Raw genomic sequence first — 16796 nt, 5'->3', positions numbered from 1 at the left:
CATGCATATCACAATTATATATGTACTCATACATGGTGTATACACAAACACAATTAGGCATATATACAAATGCATCCACTTATCTACACACACAGCCTTGTGTGTTTGCATATGTATAATATGTACTGGTATATACCCCCCACAGCCATACTCATATACATAGTCCACTGTGCATATACAGGCATACCCACAAAGTATATTTTTATTCATATAATATCCCATACTCACAAAATCAGTTCTCTTTATACTAGTGTGCCCATCTATGCTTACATTTCCTAATTATATATGAAATCATAGGTTTGTCTATAGATAGTGTGCACTCAAACATGTACACAAAGATATACACAAAATTAAAAATGCTAGAGAATCCACATAGACATTCACACATAGACATACTCACACAAATACATTACAGACACACCCACATGACACACAAGTATGTTCACACATATACACACCCTCTCCTACATGCATGGCCAGACACATATATTTCTTTACACTCACAAACACACCATTTTGATGTACTCACACTCAAAGGGACTTGTGGGCAGAGATGAATGTACATACAACTAAGAATCCACCTAACTGGACATGCATACTTAAGCATTCTGAAATCCACATACTCATAGACATATAACCAGACATGTACACACTCATACACATATAACCAAACATACAATCAGACATTCAACAGGCCTATAGGCTCAGAGAAACACACCCACACTCAGGTCAGAATCAAACATGCCCATTCCCTCACCCAGACAGACATGCAAAGTCATACCCAGCCCCCTGTACAAACACAAGCCTGACCCAGACACCCACACACTCCCACATGCTGTCACATGGCCTGCTCACACACAGAGACTCATATACACCCACAGTCCCCACGAACTGACATGCACATACACACACACAGACTACATACATAGCCACATGTTTTCAGTTGCACATATACACCCACACTCAGGTCAGATGCCTCCAGACACAGGCTGGGTTCTCTCCTTTCCACACCAAATGCTTTTTTAGAAAAGTCTACCCTATGCTTCAAAACCCCAGATCTCCCTGCTCCCACAGAGGAGATCTTCTGGGCCTCAGTCTTTCTCCTCCTCTTGCTCCTTCCCTGGCCCCCGACCTCTTGCTCAGTGTTCTCACACCCAGAAACCAACCAGCAGACCACACTTCCCCCCCCACCCCAGGCTCTAGGTGAGCAACTCCCTGGGATCCGTTCCCAATGGGTCTGGTTGCTGCATGGGCCACACCCCAGCTCTACCAGAAGCCCTGCGATCTCAAAAAAGCTTCAGCCTCATCTCCAGGCCCTGCCAAACATTGACCACAGGCCAAACTCTTGCCAAGTCTCCCCTCAACAGGGAGACGCATACATCACTAGGGCCAGGGATGCTGCAGGCTGCAAGCCAGGCCTTTGCTGGATCATGGGGGCTCAAGACTGTGTGTGTATTTGTGCACACAAACAGGGGAAAGTGCAGGAAAGGGTGGGGATGGAAGGCTCTGCCTACAACTATCACTTACCATTCCCTACAAATGATAAGTAACAACATAGGTAGCTCCTGCCTCCTCCCACTTCCCATCCTTCCATTTGCCCACCTGCTGCCTTCCCAAGATCTCTATTGGGACCCTGGACAAGTATTAGCTCTTCCCCCAAATAATCAATAGCAATATTAATCATGAACAATCAGCAATGATATTGACCATGAGCTTGGTTGACATTGCTTCAGTGCCACCTCTATGCATATCCTTTATTTATATGCACCAACACATTTAATCCCTTCACACACCATGAAGGAAGGGTTACCAGTATCTTTGACAGATGGGAAAACTGAGGTTCAGTAAGTGGCATGCTTCTACTAAAGTTGCAGAGCTAGCAGTTGAGGGATGTGTCCCTGGTAGAATCCATGTTCTCCATATACCAGTTTTCCTGCCCTCAATATATAGGGACTGCTGGCCACCATGCAGAAGGCCATAAGATCTGGAGGTCCCAAACACAACATGGGTATCTGAAACAGAGACAGAGCCATATGATGGAGGCTGAGGCCCACTATGTGGGAATGACCATGTTGTGCCTGGTCACTGCAGGTCATCATGTGGATTGCTCCTTGCCCCCTGAGAGCCTTCAGGCAGTCTAGGGCCTGGAAGTACTCCCTACCCCCACCTCACCTTCCTTTATCCCTACAGCATCTTCCTCCCCCTATATAGGAATCACATATTTTCCATAGTGAATGAGCAAAAGTCTGTGCTACCTGTGGGGAAATACGGGAAGGAAAGAAGGAAAGGCAAAAAAGGAGCAGGGGGTGGTCTGGGCTAGGTGCAGCTTCCCTGTCATTTGTACCCACCTGCTTGCTACACAGGTGCTCTCTCTCTCTCTCTCATACACACAAACACACTCACACGGACATGAACACACATACACATCCTGCAAACAGGCCAAGGAACCTGGAGGAGGGTGAAGGAGGAGGGAGAGGGAGAGGAAGCAGCTGCAGGCATTGTGAGGGGAACACAGCCGGGCTCCCAGGCATCCCTTCTATAGCTAGTACACAAGGAATTAACACAGCCTCATGCCTAAACACCACCATAATGATAAAAACAGACCCTATGTGGGGAAACAGGTGGTGGTTCCCTTTCTCATGGGACATTTGGGACTGGGAAAGATGGAGAAAGATGAGGAGACTCCAAGCTTGGGTGCTCGAGTAGTCCCTGTGATGGAGCAGAAAGAGAGAGACTAAAGAGTCAGAGAGAGAGAGACAAGGAGCATGGCAGTGATGGAGATTCTGAAATGTGTGGGGAGACAGAAAAGAAGTCCCAGCCCCCAATCCTTGATAAAGAGATGCCGACTGCTTACCTGGACTCTCTCAGCAGCTCTGTCTTGGCATCCAGGAAGGGGGCTCAAGCTGTCTTGCCCAGGATAAATCACAGCCCAGGCCACATTGTGGGACCCTCAGTGATCTGGCGGCCAGTGACACTTCTGCTTCTGTTGCCGTGGATACAGCTGGGCTGGTCTAAATCGCAGGCATTAGGGGAAGCAGGCACCGGAGGGGTGCACTGGGCAGGGCTGGGGGTGTTGGGGAACACCAGGTGGGCAGCATACAGCCATGGGGTGCCCAACAAGCTGGCAGGTGGGGGTCCCAGCAGGTGCTTCCCCCACTACACACTCCCACCCCCATCTTCATGCCACAGCCAGGCTGGGAGGGGGGGCCAGCGCTGGCCCCTGCTACCCGCCTACTTGCCTGGCTGCCTGTACCCCCCCCCCCCCGCCCGTCTGCCTGCTGGCCGCCGCCTTTTGTCCTCAGAAGACTCGGTCCCCGCGGGGCCTCTGCCAAGCCTCTAGCAGATGCTCAGGGTCTTGGGCTCCTCCCCGGGAGCACAGGGGCCATGGCCTGAGAGAGCCCCAGGTTGGGGGGCTCTCATCCAGGCTCACCCCTCTCCCCGGGCCTGGCGGGGATGGGGAAGAGGTGCAGGTCCACAACCAGAGGCAGCAGCAGAGGTGGTGTTGGGGAGGGGATGGACGCCAGAAAGAGGGGGTGGGGTGGAGAGAGAGAGGCTGGCCTGATAGCTGTGTCCCAGGTTTTAGATCCGGGTTGAGAAGGGTGGCTCAGAGTATCCGAGGGGGGTCCTAATGTAAAAAGAGGGCACTACAGGCCTGCCGGAAGGAACTTCCTGGCTTGGGAGTCACCCCAGCTAACACAAATCTAGTTCCTAAAATGCTGGGGATACCCAGCCTAGATAGGGTAACAGTGGGGAGTCCAAAGCCCTAAGCTAGACCCCATCAGGCTTGTCTGTCCCCCCTCTCCTCGATTTGTACGGTCCCTGCCTCAGGGGCGGGTGGAGGAGGGAGGGAGAGAGAGGGAAGGAGGGAGGCTGAGCAGGCAGGGAGACTCCCAACCACCAGCCTGGTCCTCCCTAGGGCGGGGCGGGGAGGGGGGGCTGGTGAGGCCGGGGAACAGCAGGCTGGCTGGCTGGCTGGCTGGCTGGGTGGGGATGCTGGCGTGGCGGTTGTGCTGCCAGGACAATAGCTGGCTGAGGAAGTCAGGCTCAGGCCTTTCTGAGATGCATGCATGGAGGCAGGTAGAGGTGGCGAAGGAGCTGCTGAGAGAGCCACTCACATGGGTTACAGGTGCAAAGGAGGCAGGGAATAGGAGCGTCTGGGGTCTGGACAAAGGTCCGGTGGAAGTTTTTCAAAATCTGGGTTGGGAGGTATGCTTAGGTCTCTTGAGAGGTAGGATAAATAATTTATTTAGAGTGGGGTTCTATGGGCAGGTCCAGGAGATGGGTGGTGGGGGAGGGGGAGTTCGGGGAGAAGCACGTGTGCCCAGCTCTGATTAATCCCTGATACCTCTTGTGCTACCCCTGTTTTCCTTAGGCAAGTAGACAGGCATGAACCCATACTAAGGCCATGTTCTGGGAAGGCATAATGGGACAGGTGAAGAGAAAGCCTGGTGGGCAGACCAGAAAAGGAAGGGAAGACAAGGAAAAACTATTTCTGATCCAAATGGGATTAAACTGGGACCAAATGATGCTGCTTGAATTTAGCATTCCAGAATTCTAATTATCTTTGTATAAAAAATTTATTTCCTTTCTTCCTTCATATATTGGCTCATTCGGTTCTTAAACACAGTTTTACATGGGTGCAGTGCTGGGCCCTGATGATACGGGTGAAATGAACTTGCTCCCTGCCCTTAGAAAACCCAGTCTCTGCCACCAAACTGTGTGCCAGGAAGGCAAACACCTGCATCTCAATCTGCTAGAGGATTTATGAAATGTGAATCCTCAGGCCCTCTTTATAGAAATACTAATCTGGTAGGTTTGAAATGGGACTTGAAATCTTATATTTTGACAAGCCATTCAGATGGTTAATTTTTTATGCCCACTGAAGTTTGGCACCATGATTTGGAGAGGGAGAAAACCCCTGGATAAAAGAAAACTCCCTAATGGAAATTAGAAAATATTTTGGATTAACCAATAATGAAAATAATATATTTGAAGGCTTCTCACTCTCAAGATAGCCCATTTTTTTCCCCTGAATGTGTCTCTGCTTTCTTAAATAAACACTTGTCTGTCTCTGAAAAAAAATATCTGAAATTCTGAGGGATGCTACTAGGTCTGTGTTTTGGGAGAAACTTATAGCTTTAAATTTATATATTATTTTAAAAGAATGGTTGGAAATACATCTCAAGAAATTAGAAAAATTAGCAAATTTTATTTGGAGGGCGATAATAGAGATAAGACAGAGGTCAATGAATACAAACTAGAACAATAACAGAAAGGATCAATAAAACTAAAAGTTGGTTCTAAAAATCTAGAAAATGATAAATCCTGAGACTTATTTAGAAAAGAAATACAGAAGGCACATTAAAAAAAGTATCAGGAACAAATGGGGGCACTACAGTACAGGTCACAGAGACATTACAATTTAATAAGATGGTATTAGAAAGAACTTTATACTGGCAAATTTGAAAATTTCAATACAATTTTAAAATTCCTGGAAAAATGCAGTTCACTATAACTCACAAAAAAATAGACTCTGAGCAATCCAATAATTATTAAATAAGTTGAATTTATAATTAAAAAGCTTTCTACAAAAAATCCTCCAGGCCCAAATACCATAAATAGTAAATTCTACAAAGCATTTAAAGAAAAAAAAAGACCACTAATTTTCTAATTTTACACAAATCTCTCCAGGGATTGGAGAAAAATTATGTGATTGTTTGAACAGATGCAAAAAAAAAAAAAAAAAAGCAAAGAAACCCATCATGACAAAAAAAAAAATAACAAACATAAGTTTGCTAAGAACATAAGGGAAATTACTTTTAAAGCTGTAGTAAATATCATACCTAACAGGAAAATGTTGAATGTTTTCTAAGTTGGGAATAAAACAAGGATGCCCACTATAGTCTTTTCGTTCAAATTGTGCTGGAGGTCCTGCTCAGTGCATTAAAGCAAGACAAATAAAAAGATACAGGATTAGAAAGGAAAGATAAATATACAAATACTTATAGATGATGTGATTTTTGTGTATAGAAAATACAAAAAGTTACATAAAAATTTACTTATAATAAGTAAATTTGTCAGAGTTGTGAGACATGGATCAATATAAAAAGTTAGTTCTTTAGGACTGGGAGTATAGGTCTGTGGTAGAGTACTTGTCTAGCATGCACAGGGCCCTGGGTTTGATCCCCAGCACCACAAAGAAAAGAAACCAGTATTTTCTGTATACCAGTAATAAAGAGAAAAATTGAGAAAAGAAGACATCATTTATATCAGCATCAAAAACTACCAAATATCTAGTAATAAAACTAATGAAAAATGTGCAAGACCTATATACAGCAAATTATAAAACATCATTGAAAAATTAAAGACAACTTAAATAAATGGAGCAATATGCTATGTTCAAGAATTGTAATGATATACAAGCTTCCAAAAGTAATAGAGTTGTTGAAATTCTAATGAAAATCCCAACATATTTGTGTGTATGTGCATGTGTAATTTGATAAGCCAATTGTAATTTTTCTTTAGTATTGCAAAAGGCAAAGAATATGAAAACAAGAGAAGGTTTCCTCTACCAGCTACTAAGACTTATGAAGCTACCAATAGGGCAGTTTTGCTGCAAGGATAAATAAATAGACCAATGGAAGACAATAGAGTTCAGTAAGTGAACTAAGCATATATATAGTCACTTGATTTATGATGAAGTTGGCTCTTTAGAATCGGCAAGGTCAGTCTTCTCAATAAGTGTTTTCAGATTAGTTGGATAGTCACATAAAATGTATCTTTTTAAAAATATTTATTTTTAGTTGTAGTTGGACATAGTACCTTTATTTATTTATTTTTATGTGGTGCTGAGGATTGAACCCAGGGCTGCACACATGCTAGGCGAACACTCTACCGCTGAGCCACAATCCCAGCCCATAAAATGTATCTTGATCCCTGCCTCACACAAACATCCCCAAATCAATTTGCTAAATATTGAGAAAAATATAAAAGGCAAGACAATAAAGCTTTTAAGAATAATGACATAGGATAATATCTATATAAAATGGGGTGAGAAAAGACTCAAGACAGGAAGGAGTTACCTACCATAAAAGAAAGGATCAACACATTAAATTACATTAAAATTTAAGACTTTTGTCCCTCAAAATGTAGCATTAAGAGAATAAAAAGGTAAGTTACAGAAGGGGAGAAAATATTTGCACATATATCCAATAAAAGATGCGTATCTGGAATAACTGAAGAACTCTTACCAATCAATAAGAAAAGACTGATAACCCAATAGAATAACAGTCAAAACACTTGAACAGAGACCTTACAAAATAGAATATACAACTTAAGAAAATGTGCTCAACCTCACTGGTAGTCTAAAATTGGAGTTGGTGGTATAGTTCAGTGGTAGAGCACTTGCTTGACACGTGTGAAGCCCTGGTTTCATCCCTAGCACTACACAAAACAAAATGAACAAATCCTCCCCACACCCACTAGAATTGCCATAAATAAAAAGACAATATAAAATATTGGTGAGAATATAGAATGAATAAAATTCTCACACAGTGCTGATGAAAATATAAATTGATATCACCACTTTCAAAACTGCTTACCAGTATTTACTAAAGGGGACCATATGCACAGTTCATAACCTAACAATTCTACTTTTAGCTATGGGCCTGTCAGAAATGCTTGTACAGTCATGTGCTGTCAACAACTGACTACATATACAATTGCCCAGTGACATCATAGCCATCTTGGTTTATCCAATGACAGAATTGCCTAATGCATCTCTTAGAACTTTATAAAACATTTTCTTATGTTTTCTTTTTTTGTTTTGTTTTGTTTTTGTGTTTTTGGTTTTGGTACTGGGGATTGAACCTAGGGGTATATAATCACTGAGCTACATCCCCAGCCCTTTTTATTTTTTATTTTGAGACAGGGTCTCACTAAGTTGCTTAGGGCCTTGCTAAGTTGCTGAGGCTGGCCTTGAACTTGTGGTCCTCCTGCCTTAGACTCCTGAGTGTCTGGGATTACAGGAATGCACCATTGCACCAGGCTTCTCTTAGAATTTAATCCTGTCATAAGTCACACAGGACTGGATATGCTAACTAAAAAAATACAATAATATTCATAAAGCCACCATTTGTAACAGCACAAATTGGAAACAACCCAAATGCTATCAACAGGAGAATGATAAATTGTGGTATATTCACATAATGGAATACTACACATCAACTAGAAGAAATGACCCATTGTACTGCATATAATAATATGGATGAATCCCTCAAACATTATGTGGAGCAGAATAAACCAGACTCAAAAAAAATACATGCTATACGATTCCATGTATAAAGTTCTAAAACAGACAAAGCTAATCTATGGTGAAATAAATCAGAATATTGATTACTGTTGAGGGACTGAGTAGGAGGCCCCAAAAGACTTTCTGGCATGCTGGAAATGTTCTGATTTTTTATTTCAGTACTGATTACATGAGTGGTTACTTAGGAATGATTAGTTGAGAACTCTGCATTTATGTCTTGAGTATTTTTCTTTATGTGTGTTATACTTCAATTTTAAAAAGTTTTGGGGCTGGGAGTGTGGCTTGGTGGTGGAGCACTTGCCTAGCATGCATGAAGCCCTCTTTTCCATTGTCAGCACCACACACACAAACGTTTTTAAAAATGAAAAAAATCAAAGAGGCAATTAGATTGTTTCATCATAACATGAGGCAAAGGTGGGAACCAGGACGTATGGAAGCGCAAAATCAGGGGAAGAGTGGGGTGAGGTATTAATATCCAAGATAAGTGTGTAGAAGAAGTGGAAGTGAGTTGGAAGAAGCTTAAGAGGCAGTATAGTGTAAGTGGCTAAGTACACTGACTCTGGTCTCAGACTGCTTGGGTTTTAAATCATGCCTCTTACCTTCATTGTGTCTCAAGTTCCTTGTCTGTTAAATGGGAGTAATAATAGTTCTTACTATGGAAGATTGTGAAAATAAAGGAGATAATATCTGCAAAGTATTCGGAAGAGGGTCAAGACATAATCAGTATCATGTAACTCTTAATTAAATAAGAAACAAAAGGTACTTGAGGGAGTGAAATAGCCTGCACAAAGACTTGGAGATCCCAGAAAGCAGGATGTGTTTGGAGCACAGTGGAAGCAATTAGATGTGGCCTGATGAGAGAGGATCAAACTCTGATTGCCAGTCTAAGGATCTTAGACTTCATTACTAAGACAGAGATCTTGACCTGGACTCCTGATATCTCAGTTTGGCCTCATCCTCCACCCATGACATTCCAAGGCCCTCAAGAGAAAGGAGTGTTCTGGTGAGGTGATGGGCAATGTTGAGTAAGAGAGATGAGGAAGGAATGGCCTGCACAGGAGATAGGAGAAGCCAGATGGGCCCAAGACCCCACCCTTCTAGAGAGGAGGGGATCAGCTTTCCCCCATTGGCAGTGGAAAGAAAGGATTCTCCAAAATGGCCTGTCTCTATGCGATGAGCACAAATAAGTCAACAGGCAAGCAGGAGGGGGAGAAGACAGAGGGAACTTAGTCATATGCTTACAGACACAGGCCCCTGTTTTGAATTCAGTCCAACATTCTAGGAATGAAAAAAGCATGGATTCCCTTCTGTCTGTGTCCCTCTGTTTACCATTCTGAAGAGGCAGAAAGATAAACATGTTTTAGACAATTTAAGAAGTTTATTATTTTCTCCTGTTCCTTTCTCTGACATGATGGTACTCTGCTATCCAGTGGGCAAAGGACCTTTGTGGGGCTGCTGTGGATTCCTTAGCCAGTCCAGGCTGCACTCAGTTGAAAGAATATCATGTTTTATTATCCAATTCTACTTTTTTAAAAATTTGACTTTTTAAATTGTGAAATGTAAGGTATAGATGGAAATGTGCTTAAGGCTTATGGATACATATTAACAAATAATTAAAAATCAAACACCCATGCTCAGCTCAAGAAATAGAATATGAAACGTACCCAGAGGCCCTAGCATTAAGGAAATCTTTTGTGAAAGAAGCAAAATGTAATTAGACCATATTGATATTTACAATTCAAAATTAATATTCCAAAGTGTTTAGGTAATTTAAAAATTTTATCCTTCATTTTCTCTGAAAATCGTGGTTCCTAACATCTATTTAATGCTTTCTTTGCATTAAACTAATAAAATCAGTATTTCTACTAACAATTAGACCCTTCAAAGAAGTCTAAGATTTCTAAGTATTTCTATTTGTTTTTGAAATATATTCCACTATGGGTATGGTATGCATGGGTCTTGAGACCCATTCTAAAGTTGCTGGAAATAGTACATTTATCATCTCTGGAAGTTATGTTACCAATGTAACAACTTCTTTTTTTTTAATTTTTAGGGGTTGGTTTTTAAAAATTGAATTGAAATTGAAATATGTAAAACATTTTTACATTTCCCAGGTCTCAGCTATATAATTATACAAGATTTATCCAGAGCAATGTCACTTTTATCCTGTCCCTATTCCCTGTTAAGCCCCCTCCCTCAGAGGCTAATATTTTAATTCATTTTTGGCTTATTCTTCAGTGTTTATCTATCTCTATACAGATACTATACACTTTATAGATACATAAGATAATAACTTATATTCTGCATTTCTTCCTTTCTTATGCAAAGCTATCTGACTGTATATGTCGCTTTACCCTTTCCTCAAGCAGCTATTGAGTTCATATTCCCAGCACTGTGCTGAGGTAGTCAGGCAAGATTTTACTTATCACCATGTTCTAGTGTATTTTTCCGTGTAACAGTTAATTAGGGCTGCTGCTCTTATCTCTGACTCTCAGCAGACAGCGCTCCTTGGGTAGCGCCTTAGTGCAACTTATTTATCTCTAGTATCTTGCAGTGAGCACTGACAGTGACAAACATTTGTCCCTCTGCATGACAGAAATTATACATATTTTAATTACACAAGCAATGCATGTCAACATGCACACTGTGAGACGCTTGAATAACTCAGAAGTGTATGGAATAAAAAGCCATAGGTTCCCCTTGCTCTCTCACAATCCCTTTGCACTTGCCTGAAACAATGACTACTTTAATAGGTGCCAAATGGTGCTTTTCTAATTCCATTATTCCTTATACATTTATCAGTTCACATTCTACAATAAAAAAGGTTTTCTCCCCCATTTATTTATTCATTAATTTAGTCAATTTTATCACATGTATTTGTGGATTCTTATTTTATTCAATGGGCTATAAACCACTAAATTCAATATTTATTCTAGAATTATTGGGTTTTTTTTTCTGGTGCTACTAAGTATCAAGCACAGAGCTTCATGCATACTAGGCAAGCATTTGACCGCTGAGGTAAAACTTCAGCCCTGGGGAGTCCCCTTGAACTTTCCTTTGTGTTCTTTTATTACACTCCATTATTCTTTGAACATTTATTCTTTTTCCTTCTTTCTTTCTTTTTTTTTTATAACAGCAAGATGTTCCAGGCTTACTTTGTAATTTAGTCTTAATTCTTTTGGGTAAAGGTACCAAGATATGGGCACTAGGTGTGCTCTTGTTGCTCTTATTTCTAGGCCATTTCAGTGGAGCTAAGATATTCCTACACGTATCACCTTTCTATCTGTCAGTTGGTCTGTCTATCCATGCAACCATCCACCCTTCCATATACCCTTCTATTCATCTATCATCTGTCGATCTAATCTCTGTATCTCCTTGAAGACCATGAGCTCATACTGATATTTTAATTCCAATTCTAAATTACAAGGTTCATTCTAGCTCTGATAGAAACTGAGTTCCCATTATCCACAGTGAATTTATATATTTGTTCAAGTCTAGTTATGTAGGATAGAAAGGAGACAAAAGGAAGGACAAGATGATTATAACTTAAATCTGAAAGTCTGTACTAAAGTTCTTCATACCTTCACTCCCAAAGCCAGTATTCTTCCCAGGCTGGTCACTCACTAAGATAGCTTTTGTCCCAGACCTGCCAATCTAAAATTTCTGGGAAATCTAAGAATCTTCACTCATAATCTTAACGTTACTGGAAATTCCACCTATTTATAAAAATTGCCCTGTGCAGCCGGGCATGGTGGCACACATCTGTAATCCCAGCAGCTTGGGAGACTGAGGCAGGAGGATAGTGAGTTCAAAGCTGGCCTCAGCAACTTGTGAGGTCCTAAGTAACTTAGTAAGGCCCTGTCTCTAAATAAAATACAAAAAAAGGCTAGGGATGTGGCTCCGTGGTTAAGTGCCTGGATTTATCCCCAGTACAAAAAAAAATGCCCTGTGCAGTGTTAATTACCCCACAGATAAATGTAATTTTTAATAGACTGAACAAAGGGAGATTTTAAAATACTTATAATGTAGGACACTTTCCCAGAATCATCTATTGAAAACTGCCAGACCACCACAAACCACCTGTGATCATGAGACTGATGTCATTTTCACATACCTTTCCATGCCCACCCCTCACAAAGTTTCCTTTAAAAAGAAGAGTCTGAGACCCCAAAAGTCTGCTTCTTATTCTCAAGATGGCCTGCATTCTCCCTTGAATTTGTACTCCTTGCTTTCCTGAATAAATCTCTGTGCCTTTATCTGACATATCTTGAAATTCCTTTCTGCCACATTTGTCAAGAAGGACTGTCATCCTGAGTTGAAGTCTCCTTCTCAGACCCTCTTCAGTAACACGAGAATATATACTCAGCAGTTTCAGAATTGGCAAACCACACCACTACTAAAAAATAAAGCTACTAACTAGGACTAAATATCTATTTACAGTTCTTTTGGGTTTTCCCCTTTCAGTATAGTCCCATTATTCACTTGAAATAAGCTCCTTTGTTTCTGCTTGCTTTCTATTTTCTTTTTACCTATTTTTGTTGATTGATTATATGATACATCAACATGATTTAAAGTTAAAATTATACAAAAATTATACTCAGAGAGAAATGTCACTTCCTCACCTGCTGTACTCCCATCCTCTCATCTTTTTCACCCCATTGCATACCTTCACTAGTTTCTGATTTACCCTTGCTGTGTTTCTGTCTGCACAATGAACAATATATGTATTTCTCATTTTTACTTTTCTTCCACACAAAGTAGTATACTATGGATCCTCTGTTACACTTTGCTTTTGTTTTTGAAGTATTTTCTTTACAACTATATCCTGGAAGTTATATACTTTAAAAAACATTTTAATGGTAAATATATATACCTACAGAAAAGTATAAAATCTTATATCTATTAATTAAGAAATTAATTAATAAATTAAACACCTATATAACAACCACACATTTTAGGAAACTAGAAGTATTCTGGGTGACTTACCAATTGTATCTCCTTCTCTTTACTCTAAAGGTAATTATCACCTGAATGTTATAGTTTACTTCCTTGCTTTTTTCTTTTTTTTAATATTTATTTTTTAGTTATCGGCGGACACAACATCTTTGTTTGTATGTGGTGCTGAGGATCGAACCCGGGCCGCACGCATGCCAGGCGAGCGTGCTACCGCTTGAGCCACATCCCCAGCCCCCCTTGCTTTTTTCTTACCATCTGGTTTGCCTTTATTCTAGTATCTCTCTCTCTCTCTCTCTCTCTCTCTCTCTCACACACACACACACACACACACACACACGCAAGATTCCACAAAACTTATGGACAATTTGATGAGTTTTCACAAATGGAACATTACTCAAGTAAAGAAACAGATTCTGATCAGCATTCTAGAAGGTCCAACTGTGTCTTCTCCCAGCCACTTTCCACCTCAGGGTATCCACTATTTTGACTTCTAAAGGCCTTGCATGTGAGACAGATAGATGTGGCAGAAAGTTGCATAAATTCTACATGACAGTTATACAAGTGGAGTTATGGGTAGCCAAACCTAGGGATGTTTGAGCTAAATTTTGACAGATGGCAAGACAGAATATTCCTAGGAAGAAAAGGGGGGGTGGTATTGAGATTTATTGATTAAAGGCAGAGTGGGAGCATGAGGAACTGCTAGCATTTGGGAATGCTGGGTCATAGGGAGATTTTTTTTTGTATTTTTTTATTGGTTGTTCAAAACATTACAAAGTTCTTGACATCTCATATTTCATAAATTAGATTCAAGTGGGTTATGAACTCCCATTTTTACCCCAAATACAGATTGCAGAGTCACATCGGTTACACATCCACTTTTTAACATAATGCCACATTAGTAACTGTTGTATTCTGCTACCTTTCCTACCCTCTACTATCCCCCCTCCCCTCCCCTCCCATCTTCTCTCTCTACCCCATCTGCTGTAATTTAATTCTCTCCCTTGTTTTTTTCTTTTTTTCCCTTTCCCCTCACAACCTCTTATATGTAATTTTGTATAACAATGAGGGTCTCCTTCCATTTCCATGCAATTACCCTTTTCTCTCCCTTTCCCTCCCACCTCATGTCTCTGTTTAATGTTAACCTTTTCCTCCTGCTCTTCCTCCCTGCTCTGTTCTTAGTTGCTCTCATTATATCAAAGAAGACATTTGGCATTTGTTTTTTAGGGATTGGCTAGCTTCACTTAGCATAATCTGTTCTAATGCCATCCATTTCCCTGCAAATTCCATGATTTTGTCATTTTTTTAGTGCTGCGTAATACTCCATTGTGTATAAATGCCACGTTTTTTTTAATCCATCAATCTATTGAAGGGCATCTGGGTTGGTTCCACAGTCTATCTATTGTGAATTGTGCTGCTATGAACATCGATGTGGCAGTATCCCATAGGGAGATTTTTTAATTGTTTACAGGTAGAGGAGAGAATTAAGGTGGCAGGGTCAGCTGGTGAGGCAAGTAACATGCCACAAAAGCTCCAGGGTGCTGAGTTAGGACGATGGGACTTTATCCCTAAGGGATTGGGTCAGTACTGAAAAATTTCTTTCTCTTCTCTTTCTCCTTTGTTCTTAATCATGGACGTTGTATGGTCTTTTTTGCAGTTGAGAAGGACCTCTCTAGCAGGGAAGGCAGGGAAGCTGGATGGAAATGGGTAAAAGCAGGAGGCAGGGTGGCCAGTTAGGGAAGCCATATCAATATTCATGTACTGATATATATTAGTGGTTAAGAGTGAAAGTCCTGGAATTAGGCTCCCAAATTTATGTCTCCAGGCTAGTTCTCTCTCCTAATCTCCAGAATCTCACATCAAACTTTGTACTTGACATCCTCTCTTAAATGTCTAATAATCATTCTCAAACTCAACACATCTATAACTCAGTTTCTGACATTGTCCCTAAAACTATAGCACCTCCCACAGTCTTTGCTTTATCATGTTGGTAACTATCTATCTGGTTGCTTAGGTCAAATGTATGTAGATGGACACAATGCCTTTTCTTGGGGTAGGGGTAATGGAGATTGAACTCAGGGGGCACTCAACCACTGAGCCACAACCCTAGCCCAGCCCTATTTCCTTCCTTCCTTCCTTCCTTCCTTCCTTCCTTCCTTCCTTCCTTCCTTCCTTCCTTCCTTCCTTCCCTCCCTCCCTCCCTCCCTCCCTCCCTCCTTCCTTCCTTCCTTCCTTGTAGTTGTAGATGGACAGCATACCTTTATTTTATTTGTTCACTTATTTTTTATATGGTGCTAAGGATCGAACCTAGTGCCTCATACATGCTAGGCAAACGCTCTGCCACTGAACTACAGCCCCAGCCCCCCAGCCCTATTTTCTATTTTATTAGAGACAGAGTCTCACTGAATTGCTTAGCGCCTTGCTGTTGCTGAGGCTGGCTTTGAACTCGTGATCCTCCTGCCTCAGCCTCCCAAGCCACTGGGATTATAGGTGTGTGCCACTGCATCCGGCTGCCTTTATTTTATTTATTTATTTTTATGTGGTGCTGAGGATTGAACCTAGTGCTTCACATGTGCTAGGCAAGCACTCTGCCACTGAGCCACAACCCCAGCCCCTCAGGTCACATTCTCTAAGTTATTTTTGACCTCTCCCCCCTCCCCACCACACACACCATATTTGAACCATCCTCCAATCTATTAATCCATTCAATTGCATTTCTTGGATTCTATATCAATATTATAGGGTATTGATTTAACATTCGAGCAGCCATCTTAAATGTTAATCACCATCTCATGAGATAAGTTTCATTTTCCTGTGTTTCCTCTTACCCAGACTCCCCCCACCCCATCCCCATGGTCTACCCCACAAAAGCTGAACATGTGAACATCTTGGGGCCTCTCTCCGTCTATGGAGAGATGGCCTTTATTTGTGAGCTCTGACAAATAAACTCTCGTGTGTATCTCTGCCTGGTCTCCGTCTTTCATTTCTTGCTTGTCCATCTCCCAGTTCTTCACTTTCCTTTCAAGTATGTTCTCTTTTTGGTCTGGTTCTTTCACTCAGTATAATTAGTTTGAGACTGAGCCTTGGAGTCAATAGTTCATTCCTTCTTAGTGCTAAACAAAATTCCCCTGTATTTATGTACAACAATTTGCATTTCCCTAATGATTAATGATGTTGACCATTTTTCATGTACTTAAACTCTCACCTGTATATTTTCTTTAGTGCAGTATCTTGTCAGATATTTTGCACATTTGAAAAATTTGATTGCTTGTTTTCTTAGTTCTTCTTTTTGAGAGAGAGAGAGAGAGAGAGAGAGAATTTTTAATATTTATTTTTTAGTTTTCGGCGGACACAACATCTTTGTTTCTATGTGGTGCTGAGGATCGAACCTGGGCCGCACGCATGCCAGGCGAGCGCGCTACCGCTTGAGCCACATACCCAGCCCCTCAGAGTTCTTAACATATGCTTTATACAAGTTCTTTATTAAATATATGCTTCATAAAACTTTTTTTCCCCCAGTCTGTGGCCTGTT

At 41.1% G+C, this 16796-nt stretch overlaps 1 protein-coding gene across 3 annotated transcripts in view; it reads right to left on the bottom strand.

Annotated features, from left to right (window-relative positions):
- The window catches only part of Gpr173 (G protein-coupled receptor 173), a 33745-nt gene extending 17242 nt beyond the window's left edge, over nt 1-16503 (bottom strand). For 2 of the 3 annotated variants that reach the window (XM_071606474.1, XM_027950165.3), the window contains exon 1: nt 2855-3164. The gene's annotated coding sequence lies outside the window, so the exon portion shown is untranslated. Of the gene's footprint in view, nt 1-2854; nt 3165-16469 lie in introns of those variants that run through there. The other variant, XM_071606475.1, reaches the window with a different exon arrangement.
- Between the last annotated feature and the right edge of the window lie 293 nt (nt 16504-16796).

The sequence above is a fragment of the Marmota flaviventris genome, chromosome X (assembly GCF_047511675.1).
Source record: "Marmota flaviventris isolate mMarFla1 chromosome X, mMarFla1.hap1, whole genome shotgun sequence".
Taxonomy (NCBI): domain Eukaryota; kingdom Metazoa; phylum Chordata; class Mammalia; order Rodentia; family Sciuridae; genus Marmota; species Marmota flaviventris.
The sequence above is the reverse complement of the archived record's forward strand: the minus strand, read 5'-3'. Positions and strand labels throughout refer to the sequence as shown.